Source organism: Centroberyx affinis, unplaced genomic scaffold (assembly GCF_046629955.1).
Source record: "Centroberyx affinis isolate AG114_WGS23_722 - 3 ecotype Tasmania unplaced genomic scaffold, CSIRO-AGI_Caff_v1 ptg000478l_1, whole genome shotgun sequence".
Lineage (NCBI taxonomy): Eukaryota > Metazoa > Chordata > Actinopteri > Beryciformes > Berycidae > Centroberyx > Centroberyx affinis.
Genome location: NW_027279135.1, coordinates 231,708 through 254,233, shown reverse-complemented (window position 1 = coordinate 254,233; position 22,526 = coordinate 231,708). Strand labels below are relative to the sequence as shown.

General features: G+C 41.2%; 1 protein-coding gene across 1 annotated transcript in view; it reads left to right on the top strand.

Moving 5' to 3' along the window:
• The first annotated feature begins 9,891 nt into the window (after window positions 1-9,891).
• epb41l2 (erythrocyte membrane protein band 4.1 like 2) overlaps window positions 9,892-22,526 on the top strand; it is a 59,339-nt gene continuing 46,704 nt past the window's right edge. The window contains exon 1 of the mRNA XM_071517242.1: window positions 9,892-10,022. The gene's annotated coding sequence lies outside the window, so the exon portion shown is untranslated. The remainder of the gene's footprint in view (window positions 10,023-22,526) is intronic.

The window sequence follows — 22,526 nt, the reverse complement described above, 5'->3', positions numbered from 1 at the left end:
TAAAGCGCTGTTTGCGTCTGGTTGTGTGTTTCAAGCCGGAAGCGACAAGACAGCCCCCCTCTCTCTCTCTCTCTCTCTCCCTCTCTCTCTCTCTCTCCCTCTCTCTCTCTCAGGGTTGGTTCACAGGAAGGGGAAAAAAATATAACTCCAATGCTGTGTGTGTGTGTGTGTGCGTTTGAGCACGCGCGTGTAAAGTGCTGGGGAAGCCCTCAGATAAGTGCGCGCGCGCGTGCAGTGTGTGTGTAGGCCAAGGTCTAATTAAAGGCAACAAACTATGAGCTAAGATCAGAGCTGGAACACAGTTAGCTGTCCCATTAACAATGAGATGGAATTTGTGGACACATATAATGTTTCTCCAAACTTTTACATCCAGTAGATCTTACACTGGTATTCACTGGCGTTCATCCAATAGATACTTATAGTTTTTATGACAGTGATATTATACTGATATTATGGTTGTGATATCACTGTCAAACCAGAAAATATACCCTGATCCCCAGGAAATCACACTGGGTATTGTCAAAGTGAATATTACCATTTCTCCAAGTTTATTCTTTATAGAGATGTACATTAACTATGGGACAAACTCTTCTATCTTGTACATAGGAGACTAATGAATGTTCACTAATACAGACCATGCTATCATAGTGAATAGTAATAACATGTTAAAAAGCTGGTATCTTTAAAGGGACACATATTAATGCTTACACAACTTCCCGAGGACACTGTAATAAGATAAATCAAAGCAGAAATTCAGTGGTATTCTCCTTTAACGCATTGATTAATTCATCCTGAGAGGTTGATGCACCATAAAACCTCTAATAAACACCAGTTATATTCCTCCAGGATGCTTTGGCAGGACACATAAGCGGCTGTGGGGATTGAACCCAGGACTCTCCAGTTAACCACAAGCCCCCCTCTGCTTTCCCTTCTTATAGCCTATGAAAACTTCAAGTGGAGTTATGTAGTTGTTTTTCAGAGGGATTCAGTTCTCATTTCTCCCAGGATAATTTCACTGCCATATGTTGGGCTGACTGGGGTCAGATGTTGTACATGTTCTTGAAATCTCTGGATTCTATACCTTGTAAGGCCCTGCTTGTGTATAGCTATGTAGACGATCTGGAAAGTCGTGTTCTCTCTAGCTTGCTTCCCCTGTGTGTGCTGTGTTTGTGTGTTTACATCAGGTCTTTGTCTGTGTGTGTCCTCTTACTGTATGTTTGCCTGCGAGTGTGAAGAGTGTTAAGTGAGAGTTCGGTGTTGATTTGAATGTGGCTTTGCTGCTGTTGGAACAGTAGTAAAATTATTTTTCCATCCATGGAGAAATACACCAGCCAGGGGTCATTACACTGAAAAGAATGATGACTAGCTTAGCAAGTGTTTTTATCATGGAAGCAGAGTTGTTCATCTGGGTGAAATTTTTGACTTCTTTGACTAAACTGTTTTCAAGAAATGATATACCAATTTCAAGGAATATCATTCATTTCATGGTAGTATGATTTATTTTGAGAAATTATCATGTAACTTAAGAAAAACTTGAAAATGTGGATAACAGTAAGTTAATTAGGACTCAGCTATATGACCTTGATACGTCTGAATACATTATGGAAATATCTTCCTATGCGTATGTGACATTCTTTACAGTGTGCTGAACTCAGAGAGGAAAACATTCCCTCAGGTTTACCTGAGATAAGTGGTAGACAGTCTGGACAGAAGGTTGTGGTTAGAGAAGTTTGGTGATCTGAATGGTTCAACAAGCACTTCAACAAGCACTGTTGACATGCTCTTGACCAAGGCACTTAACCCCTAACGAATCTAACCCTAACCCTACATTGGCAGACAGAGTACATCAGCAGTTTGGAGATGGGCCTGTAGTTTGCAGCAGAGAAGGGGTCAAGACTAGGTTTCTAGGGAAAAGGTTGAACCATTGCTTGTTGAAAGCTGGAAGAAAAAATACTGTTGGTCAGAGAGCTATTCATAATACCTCTTGGCTAACTTAGTTAGGGACAACATTTCAGGGACAGAGTTCACATGAGGCAGTCTTTTCTTGGAACAGTGGAGAAATGACTTCAAAACAGCTAATCAAAACAGAACTATCAACAGTGACAGACTGTCACAGGTTCTTGTTAGAGGGTGTAGCAACTGATAATGTAATAACTGTTGGATAATGTAATAGCTTGTCAAAATGTAATAAAAATTCGCTATAAATGGGTCAAAAATGTAATAAAATGTCAATGTGATGCATTGCCAGATAATGTAATAATGTAATGTAATAATGTAATAACATCACATTATTACATTATAAGCAATTATTACTTCATAAGGGCTGTAAACATATTTTTTAGCTGATAATGTAGTAATAAAACTCACTAATGATGTCATAATGTATTGCATTCTTCTTATTCTTACAATATATTGCATTATTAGTCAATGTTATTATTACATCATCAGTTGAATGTTACACCCCTTATGAGGTAATAATCACTAGGTAATGAATAATGTGATGTTATTACACTATCCAGTATTTATTTTTTTTACATTTACAGCCTTTATTGGGCATTTTATTACATGTGACAAGTTATCATTACATTATCAGATGGTTATTACATTATCAGATGCAATGGGTGAGAGTCTTCTCTCATCTTTTCTGGTAAAGAATACTCAGCATTTTTCTGGGGAGGCTTTCGGTACAACTGTGTAGAACAGAGCAGAACAGAAACCAAACTAAAACAGAACAGAGTAGAACAGCATTTCATTATCCTGTGGTCAGCCACTGCAGCAAAACATAGACTGCAGAATTACATGAGCACAACAGGACTCTTTATGAGAAATGTAATATCTCACCCTGGGACCCAGATTCATTAAAACTCTCACTCTGAGTAAAGTCAACTTCCCCCTTGGCGTTTATCAATATGTTTTCAAATTTGCCCTTCGACGTTGTGCTTTTATAATAGATGGTTTTATCATAGAACTGAAGCTGACATGTAGAATCAGGGTTTCTTACCTCTTCTGATTCAGATTCAGATGAGACTCTGGCGATGAGAAGAAGTGCTGCTGTCCTCTAGTGGTCGCTCCGGGTCATTGCATCAAATGCCACCAGTGGGGCATCACCACTGTTAATTATCACTAATAAAATACTAACATCATTACCACTGGACTGAGTATGTAGTTTATTTACCATGGGCCTGAATACCCCACTGATGGTTAAAATGGTTCTATGGATCTGTAATGTAATTTATAATGTTTTCTGATGCTGATTTAAATGGTTCTACAGGTTTCTAATGTTGGTTAATGTGGTTTGTTTTATTTCTAGTTAAAATGATTTCATTTGAAACTGTGATTTACTGGGCTCTCAAATGGGCTAAGTAAGTAAATATATACTCAACTACAGTACAGGAAACTTTACTCCACTACATTACTTACGGAGTTGATCAAACGTATTAGCAAAAGCTTTGGAAGATGCAATGTTTTCACGAGTGGAATCATGAAAACATACGGGTCATATGGGGTCACTCACCCTGGAAGTGGAACATGCTTGTCTTGTCATGTGGGGACCCACCAGAACAGGTAGGTTACACACACACACACACGCACACTCAGACAGAGGCCAGACAAATGTAACATAGCCCGTAGGCAGGTGGAGATGGAGTCACTCCTGTTTAAGCATTTCTTTATTCAGGACATACAGCACCTATGACTGTTACTCCTTCACACACACACACACACACACACACGCACACACACACACGCACACACACGTGTCGGAGTACACAAACATTTTGTTATCTAACTCTTTTCCTACTGTCAGTGATAAGGTAATATGGCGCCATAAGGTAATGGCACCACACCCTGCAATGCGCTCTCTCCCTCTCCCTCTTCCTCTCCCTCTCCCTCTCCCTCTCCCTCTCTCTCTCTCTCTCTCCCTCTCTCTCTCTCTCTCTCTCTCTCTCTCCCCCCTCTGGTATCTCTGTTTTCATTTCTCACTCTTTCTGTCTATCTGCCTCTCTTTGTATCTGTCTGTCTGTTAGCCCGGTTCTCTCTTCCTTGGTCTCTCTCTCTCTCTCTCTCTCTCATTCTCTCTCTATCTTTCACTCTCTCTCCCTTCCTTATCTGACACCTGATCCTCGAGTTTAGAATTACCGCACACACAAAGGTGTGTGAGCAAGAGCGAGAGAGAGAGAGAGCGAGAGAAAGAGAGAGAGAGAGAGAGATGAAAATTACTAAGAAAATAAACAGAGGTGTGAGTGGAGATAGAAGTGTTTGTTCAGTGTCTTGGTGTTTGTAACTGAAGGCAGAAAGATAGAGAGAGGAAGAGACGGAGAGAGAGCGACAGACACAAAGAGTCAGACAGGAAGAGAGAGAGGAGGAGACAAGTGTAACAGAGGGAGAGAGTGTAACAGTCGGACCAGTCAAGCCACTCGTTCCAGCTGACTGTCAACTGGTGCTCTGGTTGTCAGGTAAAATACTGCTGTGTGTGTGTAATGAAATAACTGAGACCACGGCAACTCTTCTTGAAAAAAGTTAGATGCCTTGTATATTAATTAGTGTGTGTATCACGTCTTTATTATAGCATAGAGGTTAAAAGATTTTATTCCTTTTAAGCTTTTATGTCCTCAGGATGCATGTGTATCACATGATGTTTTGATGAAGTATTTCTATATGATGTTCAGACAGTAGGACAAACACCGGCTTGTCAGAAAGATCATACTGCATACTATTTAGTAGTATTAATTCTTCAGAACATTTAAAAATTGTATGCAAAATTTCACTAAAATGAACAATCATTGCCATTGCTGACTATAGATGTTAGTGTTGCATCATATATTCAGAGTTATGTTGTGAAAGTTTCAATGTATTTCTAATGCATAGTATTAAGTGGAATGATATGTGTATTTCTCCAGCATACTTTTAGTATCATGTAGTGAACGGATGCAATATAGATGTTGTATTACTATTGTTTATATCCTGTGCCTACTAAACAATAGGCAATATTTGTAATCCCCCTGCATAATAAATTCACAAGTAGTAAATGTATTCTTTCTGCATACTTAGATACTATATATATTTCCACTGAACACAAAGTTGTAGATTAATATTATAGTATGCTAATAACACGACTGCAGCATGTACCCTTCAATAAATCCAAGTAAAACATGAAAATATCAGCACTGCAAAAAAACGTATTGAAAAAATACGGCAGTCTTACATGTTGTTTTTCGCCACCTCAGGCTAACATATTTCGGCATAAGCCTTGATCAGAGCATGACATATGTGATTCCTGGCCAAATGTTTATCATGCTTGTGAATAATTACAGATTGCCCACACATGAGTGCGGGTGGTGCTGTGCAATTAAAAACAATTACACCTATCAAAATATCAGCAATAACTTCCCCATCGACTTTTGGAAGCCAGCTTTTTTTTTTAAGAATATATAGAACCAAAATGTCACTTAGGCCCTCCTGCCTCCAAACCCTTGTAATTTGTTAAACATACCCGAGGCTTCACTCCAGTGAACTGGCTAATGGGTTGTGAGAATGTGATAGTATTTATGTAGAGTTGTGTAATTACACTTTCATTGAGTCATTGGTATATTAACTGTATACTTGTCTGTAGTATAGGGACATGATGGCTCGGTGGTTCACGCTGTCACCAAGCAAGAAGAACCTAGGATCAATTAACGGCCCTTTCTGTGTGGAGTTCGAGTGTTCATATGGTTTTCCTCCCACAGTGCAAAGACATGCAAGTCAGGCGGATTGAAGACTCTAAACTACCTCTAGATATGAATGTGATTATCTGTTTATCTGTGTTAGTCCTGTGATGGACTTGAAACCATGCTGGGATAGGCGGGTAGAGAAAGCAAATGAATGCTTCTCTAAGTTTTTGTCATTCTTTCTCTCTGACCAGTGTAGAGGGCTGACGATGTGATGGGTCAGGAGTTCCCATACTTTCTCTAGTGGTCTCCTCCGTTTTGAGTAGATATTTACTGTTAGATTTTATTTACTAGAGAGTTTATATTGTAGACTGGGAAGAGAACGGTGGGGAACATGAAACCTCGATGATTCTTGGACATTCTTATGTTTTGTTCTCCCACTTTGGAAGCTACTGGGATAGTTTATTGTGTTTCTATTTCTCTCTCAGGCCAGTGTACAGGGTTGACTGCTGGGTTTCAGACCTGGGTACAGGGTTGACTGGGCGCTAGTTTAGTGTTTTGCTGTCCAGATGGCTGTGTCAGTGTAATTCCCCTCAGAAAGTCTCTCTACTAATCCTCCAGGGAATCTGTACCGGCCTGATCTCATCCCTACATGGGAAACTGAAGGACTAGCCTACCCGCCCGCCTCTTGGACACAGTGTTTCTGATTGTGATTTGCTTAACGCCACACACCCGATCTGTTTGCTTAAAGCTCCACACTACCAGCCTAGTCAGTCAGTGAAATGCACAGTGACAGCTTTACTGTGGGCTAGTTAGCACACTTTCTGCAGGGCTAAGTGCAGAACAGGAGGGGAGGGGGGGTGAGAGACATCAAAGAGGAGGGAGAGAAAGGAGAGAGAGAGAGAGCAAGAGTAGATCAAGTCAGGCTGATTAGGTGTAGCGTCAAGACTTATGATTCTTTATCTCGGTGTGGTGTGGGAGCTGATTCTGCTGTATGGGACCTTTGACAATCAGGTACACTTTTCTGTCTTCCTTGACTTGCTCGTGTCTTACTAGAGATCAAGAGAAGCAGGAACCAGCTTATGGCAGAATTTATTTCAGAGCCGTCTTCAGTGTGACCTTAATGGTGATCTGATTATAAAATCTGAGAGAGAGAGAGCCAAGAGGATTTTTCGGAGGATAATGGCACATTTTCTAGAGCTGATAACAGTACTGGTCTAGAGTAAAGTCAAACAAACACAATAGTGCCACAAAAAATCAGTCTCTTGTTCATCGTCTGGAATATTTTCAACATTAATGGAGTGGTATTCCCCTTTAAACATGCTGTATTGTTGTTACTGTGATTTTAATTGAGGCCAGTAAAGATGAAGCTATGCTGTGCATCCTTTTCAGCAGGGAGCACTCAGGTATCCCTTCATTTGAAGGGTTGGCAAGCCAAAAGGGTCAAAGACTATACAGGGACAGGGAGGTAACTTAAATTTAGCTTTCTGGGTGTGTCTCTTTACACCCTCTTTACATGTGGATATTATGTCAATAAGCTGTGGCTACAAGAATATGTTTGCTCTTGTGCTAGAAAGGAGGTCTGTTGTGTTTAGTCTTTTTCACTTTACTGTCCTGGAAGCCTTTACATGTGACCTACTACAGCCAAACCTGAGACTGCAGCTGAAAACGAATTGTTAAGGCTGAAACCGCTACACTGCTCCTAACCAGAGTCTTGTACACCAATCAACTGTGTCGCTCCCACCGATGAGCAGACTTGATACCAACAGTGTTCAAATAATTTAACAACTTTCTTTTTTGGGGGGCATTTTTATGTTTATTATATAGTTCAAAGTAGATATAGATAGGAAATATTGGGAGAGAGAGGGAGATGACTGGCAACAAAGGTCCTGGGCCGGATTTGAACCCAGGACATTGCGTTTACATGGTACACGCCATGGACCACTGAGCCACCAGAGTGCCCCATATGTTCTTTTTTCTTTTTTTTTATCAGCATTTAATCTTTGTTTTCCCACTCTCAGCACCCATTGCACACCTGACCATCGAAGTGCTTCCCAAGGTTTCCTCCATTTTGTCTTGTTCTCATAGAGGGTCTCAGGTTGGAGGGTGTCCTTTTCATTTATTGTTTCATAAGGTTTCATAAGGCGTTGTGAAGCCCTTTGAGACTGTAACTGTGATACAGGGCTATACAAATAAACTTAACTAGACTTGACCAAACAAGTAGTCATGGAAATATATATTTATTTTTTCACCTGGGGGTAATAATAATAATTGGGCTAAATGATATTGTAATTCATCCTTACTTGACCTTGCTTTTAAAGTCTAAATAATGTATGTTTAATAAATGTAAGATATGTATATAAGATGTGTAAAAGAAACACATCTCATAAAATAAAGACAATTGGCAAAAATGTCTGCAGTGATGTGAAATAAGCTCCGACGTCCAATCCAGTGTCTGATTCTCTGCCTTTTTGTCTCTCCTTGCGTCCCTGCGTGTCTGTATGTGTGTGTGTGTGTGTGTGTGTGTGTGTGTGTGTGTGTGTGTGTGTGTGTGTGTGTGTGTGTGTGTGTGTGTGTGTGTGTATCTGTGTACACATGCACTCTGCTGGCCTGCTGGACCCCTCTTACTGATCCATGCTGCTCTTCTAATGGTGAGTCTCCTGAAAATCTACCTGATTTCCTCCAAGTTTCTCAAATGATGGCTTGGGACCCAAATCAGGCTGCACGTTGTGATGATTTCAGCTGTCATTCTATTCATGTCTGTTTTCAAACTGCTCTTTTCTGTTGCCATTTTTGTGTGATTGTCCTATCCTATAATCATATTTCTGTGGTTGTGTCCAATCTATCACGTTTCTTCTGTGACTCTACTGTGGTTGCCTCTCCAGTCATTCTATTGTGGCGGTTTCCAAGCCGACATGTTTCTACTGTCTCCAGCCAGCCTGCTGTCTTTCTTGCGTCTCCTACCTGACAGGCCTCTACCATATGGTGATTTCTGAAGAGAATTTCTAATATCATTCCACTAATTCTGTGGTTTTTACTGTCACTCTACTTCAGTTTCGGCTGTCATTCTTTTGTGGTTGTTTTCCTCTCCTCCTCTGCCGTAGCTGTCAAATCTCCATGCTGTGTTACTCTATAAGCCAATTAGTTGAGCTTCTGTAATCTGTGTGCGTGTGTGTGCGTGTGTGTGTGTGTGTGTGTGTGTGAGAGAGAGAGCGAGAGAGAGAGAGAGAGAGAGAGAGAGAGAGAGAGTACAATACAAGAGAGAGTGCATACCTTGTGGTATGCAGTACCAGGTGTGTGTGTGTGTGTGTGTGTGTGTGTGTGTGTGAGGGAGCTGAGGAGAGAAGGAAGGAGAAAAGAATGAGGAAGACGCAAGCGATGAGTCAAATAATTAAATGATAGATTTCAGGTGTGGGTTTCAACAGTGACCTTAAGGATCTATTGCAGCTCTTCTATTGTCACAAAACAATGATTACGCAGTAGCCTACTTACTGTATGTACTTATTACATGGTACAAGGGCTGAACACTCCTCAGATACAGTGCAAAAGACACATTAGACAGAAGACTGTAGATAGTCACTCCAGGTACACTCAATATCAGCAGGCATCCATGCCTTATCACGTTCTTGCAATGTAAGATAGGCTTAATTAAACACTGTAGGCTAATCAGTTATTTACTTAGTGTGAATTCTGTTAGATGATTTTGATTTCCTGAACTGGCAGGGAAAATATGGTTGGGGAAAGTGAATGAGTAACAATCTCTCCTCCCTTAACAGCTATCGTTGAGGTGCTCTTGAGCAAGGCACCCCCAAATACTTCTGTATAGCCGCTCAGTGGCCACCAGTAGAAGAGTGGTTGTACTGGGCAGCTCCAAAGTGAGGATGATGTTGATGGAGAAGAATATGCGTGGATAAATAACGGTTAAAACATTCAGATCAGATTTGAATCGTTAGAAAATATATTTTGGAAGGGTCCTTTAAAACTTTAAAACCATTGAAATACAGCAGCAACATAATGCAGTGACTCAATTCGTCCTCTAGAGGGAGCTAACTTACCACAGCAGCACTGCCACATCTGCAACTAACGTCCCTCCAATACGAAACTGACAGCTCAGCCGACCAATCACCTCTCAAAATTTGATACAGTAACCCCTCCGAGCCAATGAGAACCGTCTAAAAGATGTTTTTCACTGTATCGGGCGGGTCTTGAGTATGATGGACAGGTTTGCTTTGAGCCCTCGCCAGATTTTCGGTGTGGAGTGGAGTTGAGATTTTTGGAGGCTGAGAGAGAGTGGCACACATTTTTTGGAGAGGGATAGACTGGGAGGCCACGTTTGGAAAAGTTTGCTTTACACATCGTTGGAAATCACACCAGGTAACGTTTAATTTTACCCCTTTTAAACCACGTGATTACTACATCAGCGACTGCATCTGTTTCGATGCCTTTTGGACATTTTGCGAAGGAAATAGTCGATATCTAGCATTAAATGAATTTGTTCTCAGCCTACCTTACATGAGCTCACATTGTTAAAGAACAACCACAGTAGTAGCAGCTTTCTAAAATGGTCAAACAAGCAGCAAAGCTTCCCATTGAAATCCGCTATTCGTTGTTGCAGTCATACCTTCGATGCAAACATTTCATGGCGCCTATCTTCCATATTAACCCTATTATTGTGATCTAAACAACGTTATATCTCGCTATTTCTTGTCCCAATGTGTTTTATGTGCCTGGCATCAAAGATTCGTCGAAATGTTTAACTCTAAATCATTGTATGTGTTTAAAAATCCATAAAACTAATCTTTTTCCAAATGAAGAGACCGCGTTACTGATGTGGGCATTTCCTTGTGTAGTAACGCTAAGGTGAATTCTACCGCTAACGGTAACAGTTAACGTTTGGCGGTTGGTTCTTGTAACTAAACATGTTAACGTAAACGTTACGTTGGAAAACAATGATAACATCCGTCACCGTTCTGTAGGACAATAGTTTACATTTCCTGGAGTAGGGTCTCTGCTCTCTTCAGCTGAAGTTATAATACCAGATGGCTGTTTGAAAGCATCAGGCTGTTGAAAACAATGATATCATTTCAACTCGGTTTTTGCCTCTTGTGCAACGGTGTTACTCACATGGACCCCCTTGTGTAGTTGGGTCAGTGCCTCCTCCAACTGTAGCAAAGCCAGATGGTTGTTTCAACACGTTGTTTTATTATTTTGAAAGCACTGATATCGTTTCAGGTTGCAAAGTGTTTTGCAAAGATTCCTGGGAATCCTGCGTGGTTGTTTTTTAGTTGCTGAATTCAATTAAGTCAGAATAGTATTAAGGTTGGGCTGTGTCCAGTGATGCAAGTTAGTGGTAAAATTAGAGGTGGGCAAACCGTCATCTCCAATTGACAACCAAGATATTCAGAACACCCATATGAACTAGTAGCAATGATACTTGAGTAATAGTGTTTTGAAGATGATGTTTGCCATACTATGCTTTCACATATCTGGTATAATGTTTTATAAATGGCTTGAAAAGGGTAAACCCTCACCTAAGACAGGTAAGCTGCCCTCCACTGCACTCCTGTTTCTGTCAGAATTACAGTCTCATACTACTCACACTCTTGCTACTATTTGTCTACTTTGAGCTAGTGCTATGCAGGTGAGTAGTGCAGGGTCTAGGTACTGGAATGGATTTGCCTGTGTTACTACAAAATTGTTAGGTTGAATGAAAGGCTATTGAACGTAGCTGAGCCAGGACAACTGAATCAGGGATATGATATTAAGTGTTTCTCAGGATTTGGGGTTTTCACTACAGTATTTCCCCTCTTTTAATGTAGACAGCCAAACAGTGTCCCCTTGGCCAAAATAGGCCACGATGTAACCTATTTTGTTGACATACATTGGGAAATTACTAGTTTATTGCATCATGTACCAGAAATATGAGCTATAATTGTGAAATCTAGGTCTGTAGTGTGTGTGTGTGTACGTGTGTACGTGTGTGTGTGTTTGTGTGTACGTGTGTGTGTGTGTTTTCCACTCAAATCCATAGAAGCCATACATTGTTTGACAGATGGCAAGGGGCTCAACTAGTTCACAGACAGACAGATAGGCAGGCAGGCAAGCAAACAAATGGAGTGACAGGCAGGCCAACAAATCAACAGACAGATTGGACTGAGCTGAAGATTTTGCTGACGTGTAGAAAGTCAGTGGCAAACATACATATTACATTAACTTAAGTAAATTCTAACAATTCAATCCATGTACATACTTTCCCACCTTCAGTGCTAATGCAGTTTGCTTGTTGTCCAGCATCTCTTGATGCTATATTTGTGTCCTCTTGCAGGATCATACTAAGTGTTTACCAACAATCAACTGTTAGGTGTGTGTGCATAGGAATTCAGTGTTTCATGTGTGCTGCAGCATTCAAACGATGGAGAACAACTCAGACAGACAGACACCCTAATAGTAGGGTGGCTGGCAGTGTGCTAGTGCTATTAACAACCACCCTCTTAAATCTAACCCTAACTCTGTATGTGTGTGTGTGTGTGTGTGTGTGTGTCTAGCCAACTAGTCATCACCTTAATCAGCACTACCTAGCTTTAGTGTCAGCCGCCCTCTTCTCTCCTGTAAGGTGGGGTGGGAAGGAGAAATGGAGGATAGCTGGGCAGGCCAGGATAGAGTAAGACAGGAGGGTTGTCACTGGGGAAAGAGAAGAGAGAAGAAGCACTAGTTTTCCAACTCTATAGTTATAGTGGTGTATGTCTGTCTGTCTGTGGTTTTGTCAATTTGTTAGAATACGAAGGGCAAGACTGTGCTCTCTGCCACCAAAACCTTTCTAAAAGCCAAGAGGAAACACTGTGAAATTGATAAATTATATAACGAAATCATCCATCCTTCCATTCATTCATCCAGTTCCAGCTGGTTTAATGCTTGCAACATTAATGAGAGGGCGAGATTTGGAGCTAACCTCCCATTCATTTTCCTGGTCCTGTTATTCATCATTTCCAATTATTTCCTGCTTTTTATGTTGTACTGATTATTTCCCTGCTATTGTAGTAGAGTATTAACTAGGCCTGTATCATAAACATACACATGGCTGGCCCACAAGGCACTTATGGGGTATGACTGCTTAACTGTACAACTGCACTAATTCTCTAACTGCTATAAATGTTTTCTATGTTTTCTTATTTCAAAGTTGGCAGTTCTTGCCATTCTTCAGTTTGTTGGCAGCGGAGACAAGTATACAAATTAAAAAGGAGTTCTTGTAAAACAGACAGGAGTCTGGAAAGCTTCTTGGCTTCTAATGGTTAAGATAGTAGGGTTGGGTGCCCTATGGAAAATGGGTCTTCTAGTCTTGAGGAAAAGAAGATCCAAAGCCTTATGGCCTTCGTCAGGGTAAAAGACAAGATCATTTTAGTGAAGTTTCTTCTACTCTCTACTACTAAACTTCCCTATTGAACAATACAAATACTACTCTACTAAACTCCACATGTTCAGCACCTTTTTTAACTTATCATAATGAATAGCCAAAAGTCTTTTTAAACATATTTTGGATTATTTGTGCTCAATACAAAACAAATGTAAACAGACAGTAATGATTCCTGGTTTGGATGGGAAGCTATAAGGGGAAGCAAGCGGTGGATGTGTCTGCATCCCGCTGGCGTGTTTTTCCTGTGTAGCCGTCTCTGTGTATAGTGTATCTATAATCAGAGGAGCCATGTTCATTCTCAGACTCTCAGGATGTGTAGAACAGTGGGACTCTGTGGAGCTGGCTCTGTCATACCCACTAATGAGAAGCCTTAATTGGTTGTTCTGGTGGGAGAATCTCCTCATTAAAGATAGCTGGAACTAACACTAGGCTAGCCAGCATGAATGCATATATTTTGTCTTCTTAGTATTGCTGCTGTCATGCATAAACCTTGTATTTAAAAACTTTTCATGTCAATGTAGGCCCGATCTTATGACATGACAATTTGGAATGCAGTTTTTTCAAGTTAATTTTTTTCTTAGCTTTATTACCTTGGGACCAAGCATTCTCTAGATTTCGGCGATAATGTCAGCTGTACTATAATGGAAGTTAAAAGACAAAAGTTAAATTGGAGACACAGTTTCTGCGGGATGTCAGCAATAATAACTATTAAATGTTATCATGAAAGGGCATCGTCGGAAGAGATGTGTTGACGATAAAGAACAGATCCTCTCTTGAGTGTGTTTGAATGCGTGTGCTGTGATATAAGGACTAATTTGACATATTCACAATGGACTTACTTATTAGAGGGACAAGAAGACTGGATAGTGCATCTTTTATTGTCTTCATATCTTCCTAACAGTCCCTGGTATGTTGTCGCTGCTGATTAAATATAGGGAAAAATACTGTGACACTTACATACACGCACTGGGGAAGCTGGGGAGACACAAACAGCGAAAGAGAGACTAAGATGGGAAGTAGAGAGAGAAAGAGTGACAAAAAGAGAAAGGGAGATGGTGAGGAAAGAGAGAAACAGAGAGGAAGTGGGCGAGAGTGAGAGAGACAGAAGAGGAGAGAGAGGGAGAGAGAGAGAGAACAGAGAGACTGAGTGAGAGTGACACACAGAGAGAGAGAGAGAGAGAGATATTGCCTAACCATTCGGAAAGGCTATGGGAACATCCGTGTGTGTGTGTGTGTGTTTTCGTCCTGACCCTGTCTCTTCAGCAGGAACTGAACACATCACATCAGCTCTCACACACACATACACACACATAGATAACCCAATTGTCCCACATACACTGTCCAGACTGATGGGGTGGGGGGTTTTGTTTTCAATGCATAATGCTGACAATGCCATGTTGGAAAAGTAAAGAGCATATGAACAAAACTTCCCCCTCGCAGTGTTACAAATGCCAACTAAAAATCAAAAGGTATCCATTTAGTTGTGATATTGATTTTGTTGCCCGGCTGTCAGTCAAATGGCTATGACAGCAAATCATAATGCAAGTTTTCAGCTCGGCAATGCTTGTAGTGACACTGGGACAGTCACAGCTACTAAGATAGACATATTTTACAGTGTAGCAGTCAGCCGTGACCAATGAGTATTAGCCTCTAGCTTTCAGGGCTGCTCGGCGGGCCGGCACCGCAGGACTGGTATTCACACAGAGAAGATCAGAGAGGCACGGATGAATGGAAACTGTAATGCAATGTTCAGCTTATTACTGCTACAGAAAGAGTGAGGGAAGGAGGGGGGCGAGCGGGCGGGCGGGGGGTTGAAAGAGTGAAATGGGTTGAGAGAAGGAGGGATGGAGAGGATGTGTGTGAGAAGGGGACAGAAAGGGAGGGGGAGATAGGTAGCTGCTCTGGATAAGAGCGTCAGCTAAATGCCAAAAAATGTAAAATGAGAAAAGTAGAGTAGAATGTAATAGTACAAGATGGTAGCAATAATAGTACTCATGAGGTAGACTAGAGTACATTATATTAGTAGTGTCAAGCGGGTGAGTTTAATAGAGTTACATAGAATAGAGTAGAACTTATAAATATTGTTGAACCGTGGAGTTTAGTGGAGTAGTCTTGTTTTGTTGGAGAGTCAAGTAGAGAAGAATAGAATATCCTTGTGTTGAAGGGTAACATTTTGCAGCAGAGAAAGAGGACAAACCGCCTTCCCCCAGCAAGTGTCCTGTTCTGAAAGAAACGATAGAATGAAAGAGAGAGAGGGAGAGAGAGGGAGAGAGAGGGAGAGAGAGGGAGCGTGGGCCTGTGGCTTTGGCAGGGGGCCAAACATAGTTAAAAACAGATTAATCAGCATAGGGTGACATTCTCACAGAGAGGGACTGACCAGAGCAGAGCAGGGTAGGACCCGGCAGATCCCTCATCTGTTGAAAGCTATCTCTGAGGGAGCAATACAAGGACATCTTAACACACGTCTATATCAGCAGAGAAATGGATGATATTGTGCTTTAAATACGGATATCTGATTCAAAAATCCTTTATAGTGTGTTCTTCTCTGACATTTCCTCACATTGCTCACTCAAATTTAAAGAAAAACAGTGATGACGAGATCCTCTGATGGCTTATTTCTGTCCAATAAACTCACTGAGCACTTGTTCCTCATATATCACCAAGAACATAATAGAACAGCAAATGACACAATGTTGCGGAGTAATGGAACATAGGCTAATCTTTTTAAAGAGTAGAATATGATAGATCAGTGAAGGAAACAGATGTATTGGTAATTTAAGTGTATGGTTCTTTTCATTAGGATTTTTAGGGAGTCCATGTTCTGATTAGATCAAAAAGGGATCCTTAATTTTTTTTTTTTCCTCTTTTGTTCATTCATTCATGCATTCATTTATCCATTTAACCATTCATCCATTTTTATCCTCATTCATTAATTTGTTCATTCATTCAGAAAAAAGTCAATGAAGGGCTTGAGAGGAGAGGGAGGGGAGAGGGAGAGGAGAGGGAGGGGAGGGGGGTACCGGGAGAGACAAAGTGGAAGGGATGAGGGGAAGAAAAGGAAGTGAAAGGTGAGAGGCGGCAAGGAGTTTGAGAGAGAGAGCAAGCCAGTTAATTTTTTCTCATTAGTGGCCTTTGAGAAGCTCTCAAGGTTGTAAAAAGTTCTGGAGAGGGTGTAAAGAACCTAGTGAACTCTGTGTGTGAGGGAGAGAGAGAGGATTAACAAAGGTGTGTGTGTGAGGGAAATGGTAGAGCGAGCGGGGGTGTAACTGAGGGAGGGATAGAGGATGTTCTCTTCTGTCAGACAGTTTTCCATGGGCCCAATCAAAGAACACTAGTGTTCAGAGACGGAGGAAAAACATGACCATACGGATGTTTTGCATTTGGTCATTTCCTGTTTTTATTGTGAGAATACACAGGGACACGTTCCTAATGAATCTTGAGCAGAGAGAGAGAGATATGGGGGGCAGAAATGATAACCGATGGAGGGATGAACTGGGGAAAAGAGTAGGAGGGAAAGAAGTTGCTTCATTACTACACTTCCTGCTTCCTGATTAGAGGTCAGAGGTCACTGGCATGGGATTAGCTGATACTACAAGCCCAAAGAATCCAACTGGCCAAGTCATTGACCTAACACTACTGCCTGGGAAGAGCTGGTTGCTACATGTCACATAATGTGTGTGTGTGTGTGTTCTAATTTTGGGAACCACATGTCCTCACAATAATAGAAAGAAGAGTATAATCCTCAGAAAATGAGGACATTTTGATGGTCCTCACAAGAGGAAATGCTTATTTTAGAGTTAGGGGTAAGGGGTTAGGGTTAAGCAGTGGTCAGGAAATTAATGAAAGTCAGCTGTGTGTGTGTGTGTGTGCTGGAGTGTTATGCTTTCTCACTGCTTGATCAATAGAGAGGAGGTCCTAATAGTGCTACAGACAAATGTTTCTTGCATTATGTTTACTTCTGTTCTTGGATATTAACAGCAGTGCTGAATGAACTCATTTCTTCTTCTTCTTCTTCTTCTTTCAATAATACATGTATATACTGATGTTAGCACACCTTCAAATTCTAACAATTTGATCACACAATGTAAAACAGGAATAGCTTTGATTTTGTTTCATCAAAACATATTTTCAGCAGTGAGCCAGAAGTTTGATAAGAGCAAGCAAGGAAAAGATAAATCCATTCCAAAATGAGAGAGCTGATTTTGAGGCTCTCAACCCCTAATCAGTTATTCACACATCTAGCCTACTCTCTACTCTACACCAGAAGGATAGGATGTTTTTCAGTTCATGCTCATCAATTTTTTAAAATGTCTCTGCCATCTTAGCTAGTCGGCAATAATAACGAGCCTTGATGCCCATGAAGTAATTTGCTTTACTAAGACACCTGTTGTTTCCACCCTCTATGGGATGTCCATTACCATGGCAACACCACACCCACTGGTGTCAGGAGAGACTGTGTTGACTTGTGCTTTTTCTCTCTCTCTTTTTCTCTCACTCACTCACAATCACACACACACACTCACACTCACACATTCTCTCTCGCCAGCTCATGCTTGATTTCTTCCTCTCTTGTTTCCACCTTTCTCACTCCCTCTCACACACAGAGTAAACTGTATCGCCTCTCATGTCCATGTGCACTTGTGTGACCCACCCATACTCTCTCTCTTTTCTCTCACGCTCCCCTGCACACACACACACACACACGTATACACATTCACACAGACAGGGCACTTGCGGCTGACTGCCCTAATCGCTGAATAGGGGAGTTTAGCAGTTAACAATAGTAGTTATGAGCTGACCCATTATTCTCACAGAAAAACGGAGAGAGAGAAAGAGAAAGAGAAAGAGAGAGTGAGAGATGAATGAATAGAATATTGTAAGTTGCTCTGGATAAGAGCATCAAAAATGTGAAATGAGAAAAGTAGAGTAGAACGTAATCGTACAACATAGCATCAAAAATAGTACTCACGAAGTAGAATATAGTACATTATGTTGTGTTGAATAGAGTTGAATACAATAGAGTAGAACTTGTAGGCTTAGTATTGTTGGACAGTGTTTGTAGTGCTGAATAGGAGAGTTTAGCAGAGTAGAATAGAGTTGAATAGAATGTACTTGTGTTGTTGAAGAGAAGAGTTTTGCAGCGGACAATAGCAGTTGTTAGTTGTCAGTAATGATATAGTATTGGTCGTAAAAGCATCACTTGTGGGCTAACCTTTCATTTGCTAGGACACCAGCAGCTCAAACTTAAAACAGCAACGAGATAGAGAGATGTTGTGATTCTCAATGTTTTGCATAGCCTAGTCATTTATTCTATTTTCCACTTGTTTGGAAACTGGAATACAGTCAAAACCAGGTAGGCTATAGCCTAGCTAAGAGTAGAGGAAGAGACAGACAGAGATGGAGAGTAAGAGGAATAGATGGACAGATAGACAGGCAGGCAGGCAGACAGACAGACAGACAGACAAATATACACAAGGATAATCCTGTGTGTAATCCTCAGTTTGAGTGTCAGAGGGCAGTGTAAGGGACAGGGATGTTCAGAATTTTAACACCACCAGAGAGTGTGTGTGTGTGACTATGAGTCAGAATGTGACCGAAAACACAAGCCCATAACCGAGTGTGTGTGAGCATAGGGGTGTTTGTGATGGTGTTTTTGTCTGTGTGTCTGTGTGTCTGTCTGCATATGTTTTAGTGTGTGTGTCTATGTGTTTGTTATGCATGTGTTGGTCTGTCTGTGTGCATGTGTCATAGCATGACAGATGGACAGATAGTACAAGGGAACAGCATGGATTAGGATTCTGCACTGTGTGTGTGTGTGTGTGTGTGTGTGTGTGTGTATGTGTGTCTGGTCAGCCTCAAACTGGGGCTCAGTAACTGCCAGTTGTCAGATTGTGGTCAAATAGTTTGAAAAGCTGTTAGCTTGGTGAATCAGTTTTCAGTATTCACTAGTAAAAGTTAAATTTATGTTTGTCTTTTGTGTGTGTGTGTTGGGGGGATTGAGCTATGATATCATTCCATTACATCTTGGGTGTGGGCGGTGTCGTGTGTATGAGTGTGTGTGATGCCAAGAGGTAGAAAACAGCTGGTTTCTCCAGCTAATACACTGACTGGGTCCACCCTACACACACGCACACACATGTGTGTGCACGTGCACGCACACACACACACACACACACACACACACACACACACACACACACACACACACACACACATACAGAGCTCCCCACACCCTTGGATGTGGTTTGTAATGTTATGGCATAATAACAGCAGTTAATTGAACCCGAGTTGCCCCAGAGGACTCGACATGATGATGACTTCCTGTTCATTCTCTCTCTCTCTCTCTCTCTATCTATGTCTATGTCTTTCCTCACACAGAAACACATTTGATGCACATTTGATATTTTGATACACACACACACCAGCTGTGAGATGAGTAGCCTTTTCTAGTGGGTGTGGTGCATCAGTGTGGGGGTAAGAAGAGATGAGATGAGAGGAGGGAGGGAGGGAAAATTAGTTGTTGTAGTTATTGTAGGTCTACCATGTAACATCGGCTATAAATCTGTTGTAGTTTGACATGGTTTTAGGCACGGTAATAATCTCTATTGTCATCTCTGTGCTTGCCCAGTAATCTGTATTTTTGCTGCGGTAATCTCATGTCTCCATGGGGATTTATTGTTGTAGTCTATGAATGCCGTTGCTATGGCAACCAGCCCCTCCCCTGTCTGCTCCCACTCTGCCCCACAGACTGTGGCGGGTGTATGTGTGTGTTGGGGTGAGGGATGTCATTTCTGCTTTGCTAGATAATAAACAATGAAGAGAAATGTGAAAGCCATTTAAACCAGGGGTGGGCGAAATGACGATTTTACAATCTGCCATTACAGAGAGATTGTAAGTATTGTGTTACGTTCTATCTCAGTCCATGTAGCCTATAATTTGCAATGCATTCATTCATCATAGTCTTTACTTTCACAGTGTAACGGTCTCACTTTGCCCAGGTCAGTTTATTTGGACAAGCCATTACTAGCATCCCAAAGACTTATATATTACCAAGCCCTTCATGTTGTGGTGGCCCGTAGTGGCTCAAACTTTCACCCTTCCTCCTAGGCCTTAATATCCTGTTAGCAGTTCCACAAGGTCCCAATAAAGTTTTTTGTTTTCCCAAAATGCAGCTTTCGGGAGCTGGGAGCTAACACTGATACTAGCTTGCTGATGAGGTCGCCTTCACGCTCTTGCACGCACAGCACATGCAGCCCGTCACAATAAAGGTCTCCCAGCAAAATCTAAACTTTAGTGTCATCCAAAACTCGCTTCTTAGCCCACAAAGTATCATGTGCACCCCTTCTCTCATATGTTTTGGTAGATTGCTGAGTCTGTGATTGCTTGGACAAGCTAACAAATTGGCATAGGCTAGAATTTGCTGAATGTTGATAATTTACAAAATTGCACTCCTGTATCGTCAACCTTTTGAAACTGTGGTATTCATTCAAATATGTAGGAAAAAGTACTTGGCTGGTCTTAATGGTCTTTCAGTTATTCTTTTTGTGTTTTAAATGTTTGAATGTTCTAAGCAGTGTTTGTTTTCTTTTGAGGCTAATGGAGTATTGTATAGTTACCAGTTGGGTTGAACTTGCAAAATAGTCTTAGAAAAGCAACATGAAAGAAATCGTGATCCATATTGTGGCACTGCCTTAAAAGATTGTGATATGATATTTTGGCCATATCACCTGCCCCTAATTTAAGCCATAGTTTACCTCTGTTTATATTGTCTTTCTTACTCTTTTTTTTAAGTTGCACTCACTCCTGTCTCTCTCTGTCATAAAATTCTGCCTCTCAGCCACAGGCTGGGCCAGGAAGTTGTAGTTGCTATGACAACGACCTCTGAAACCTAGACAGGCAGCAATAAAGTTTTTAAGTGGAGGAGCTCTAGTGTGTGTGCATGTGCATGTGTTTGCGTGTGTCTGTGTGACCTGTGCAACCATCATGTGTCTTTGTTAAAAAGATTAAGTGTGAGGGGTTAAACAAAAAGTTATACTCTCTTTTATTCTTAGCCAGAATAAAAGTTATATCAGTGCTTTCTTTTAAGGAAGTAATACTCCTACAACTCATCTCTTCAAGAAGTACTTTGTGTTTCCCGTTCCCCACTGTATTATATCTAGTTGGCAGGATGGCCTAGTGGTTAGAGAGACCATGCTTCAACCAGATTGACCCAGGTCCAAGTCCTGTGTTGGCAAGCATCTTCCCTGCTGAAGTGTCCTCGAGCAAGACACTGAATCCCTACCAGCTCCAGAGCTGCCTGCTGCTAAGTCTAGTGTGTGGTTGGTGTTACTCTGTCTGCAACCACGCATCGCTATTTGTCACTTTGATCATGAAGGTGTGTCTTGGCAGAAATGCATTTAGATTAATAAAAAAACTACTGAATGTCTAAGAAGCTACTGAATGTTGATACACAGGTTCTGACAGACCTCAGTGCACAGCAGCTTAGCCTGCCAAGTGAGACCATTTCTGCCAAAAAAAAAACATTTTATAAATATTTTTAGCATGGTGGGTCATGATCTTACGGTGGCATCCCACCATAGTGTAATATACTGTATATTGGGGAAACACTGCTCTTATCTTGAAGATAATGCAAAGAAAAAGATCTCTTCTACCCGCTCTGTCATTTCCTAGCACTTTGCTCTTATATGACTTTTCTATGGTCACAGGAATGTTGTCATGGCAGTATGGCTCTGACCTTTGTGCTCCTTGCTATTGGTTGCCTATAATGTTGGTGATTTAGGAAGCAGCTTAGTCTATTGTACTCATTGCAAGTCGTTATGGAGCGACTTTGCATCAGCTGAATCCCAAAAATGAACAATATAAATTTAATTCCATCTAGCTATTGTATTGTTGTGTTTTGTACTTAGAGGTGTCTTGTACTTAGAGAGAACAATACAGTAGGCTTCATACTGACTTACTCTTGAGTTGCACTTAATATAAATCACTCCAGAAGTGTGTCGATGAAATGTAAAATGTAAATGCCACATATTTCAGGCCAAAGCCATGAAGTAATGGATCCTCTCTGTGTTGGATACAAAGGGATTCTGAATGTGAATACAAGAGTAATGTTGTCTGTAGAGCCGGCGCCCCCTATAGCCTGAATAGGCAAATGTCTAGGGCATCCCACATCCTTTAATTTATTTTTGTAACTTTTTTTTTTCTAATACATGTGGTGTACTAGTCTTTATTGCTTAATGGTGGGTAGGATTTGTCTCAAGAGGGGCCTCCTCAGAAAATTTTGCCTAGGGCCCCCAGCAGTTTAGAGCCGGCCCTCGTTGTCCAACATAATTAACTGATGTTTAATAAAGTTTAACTGGAATCATGTCATGAGGAGGGATAGAGAGAGAGAGAGAGAGATACTGCTGTTGCAATATAGTTTCTGATAAACAGTCATCCAATAAGCTAACTGAACACAGAGAGAGAAGGGA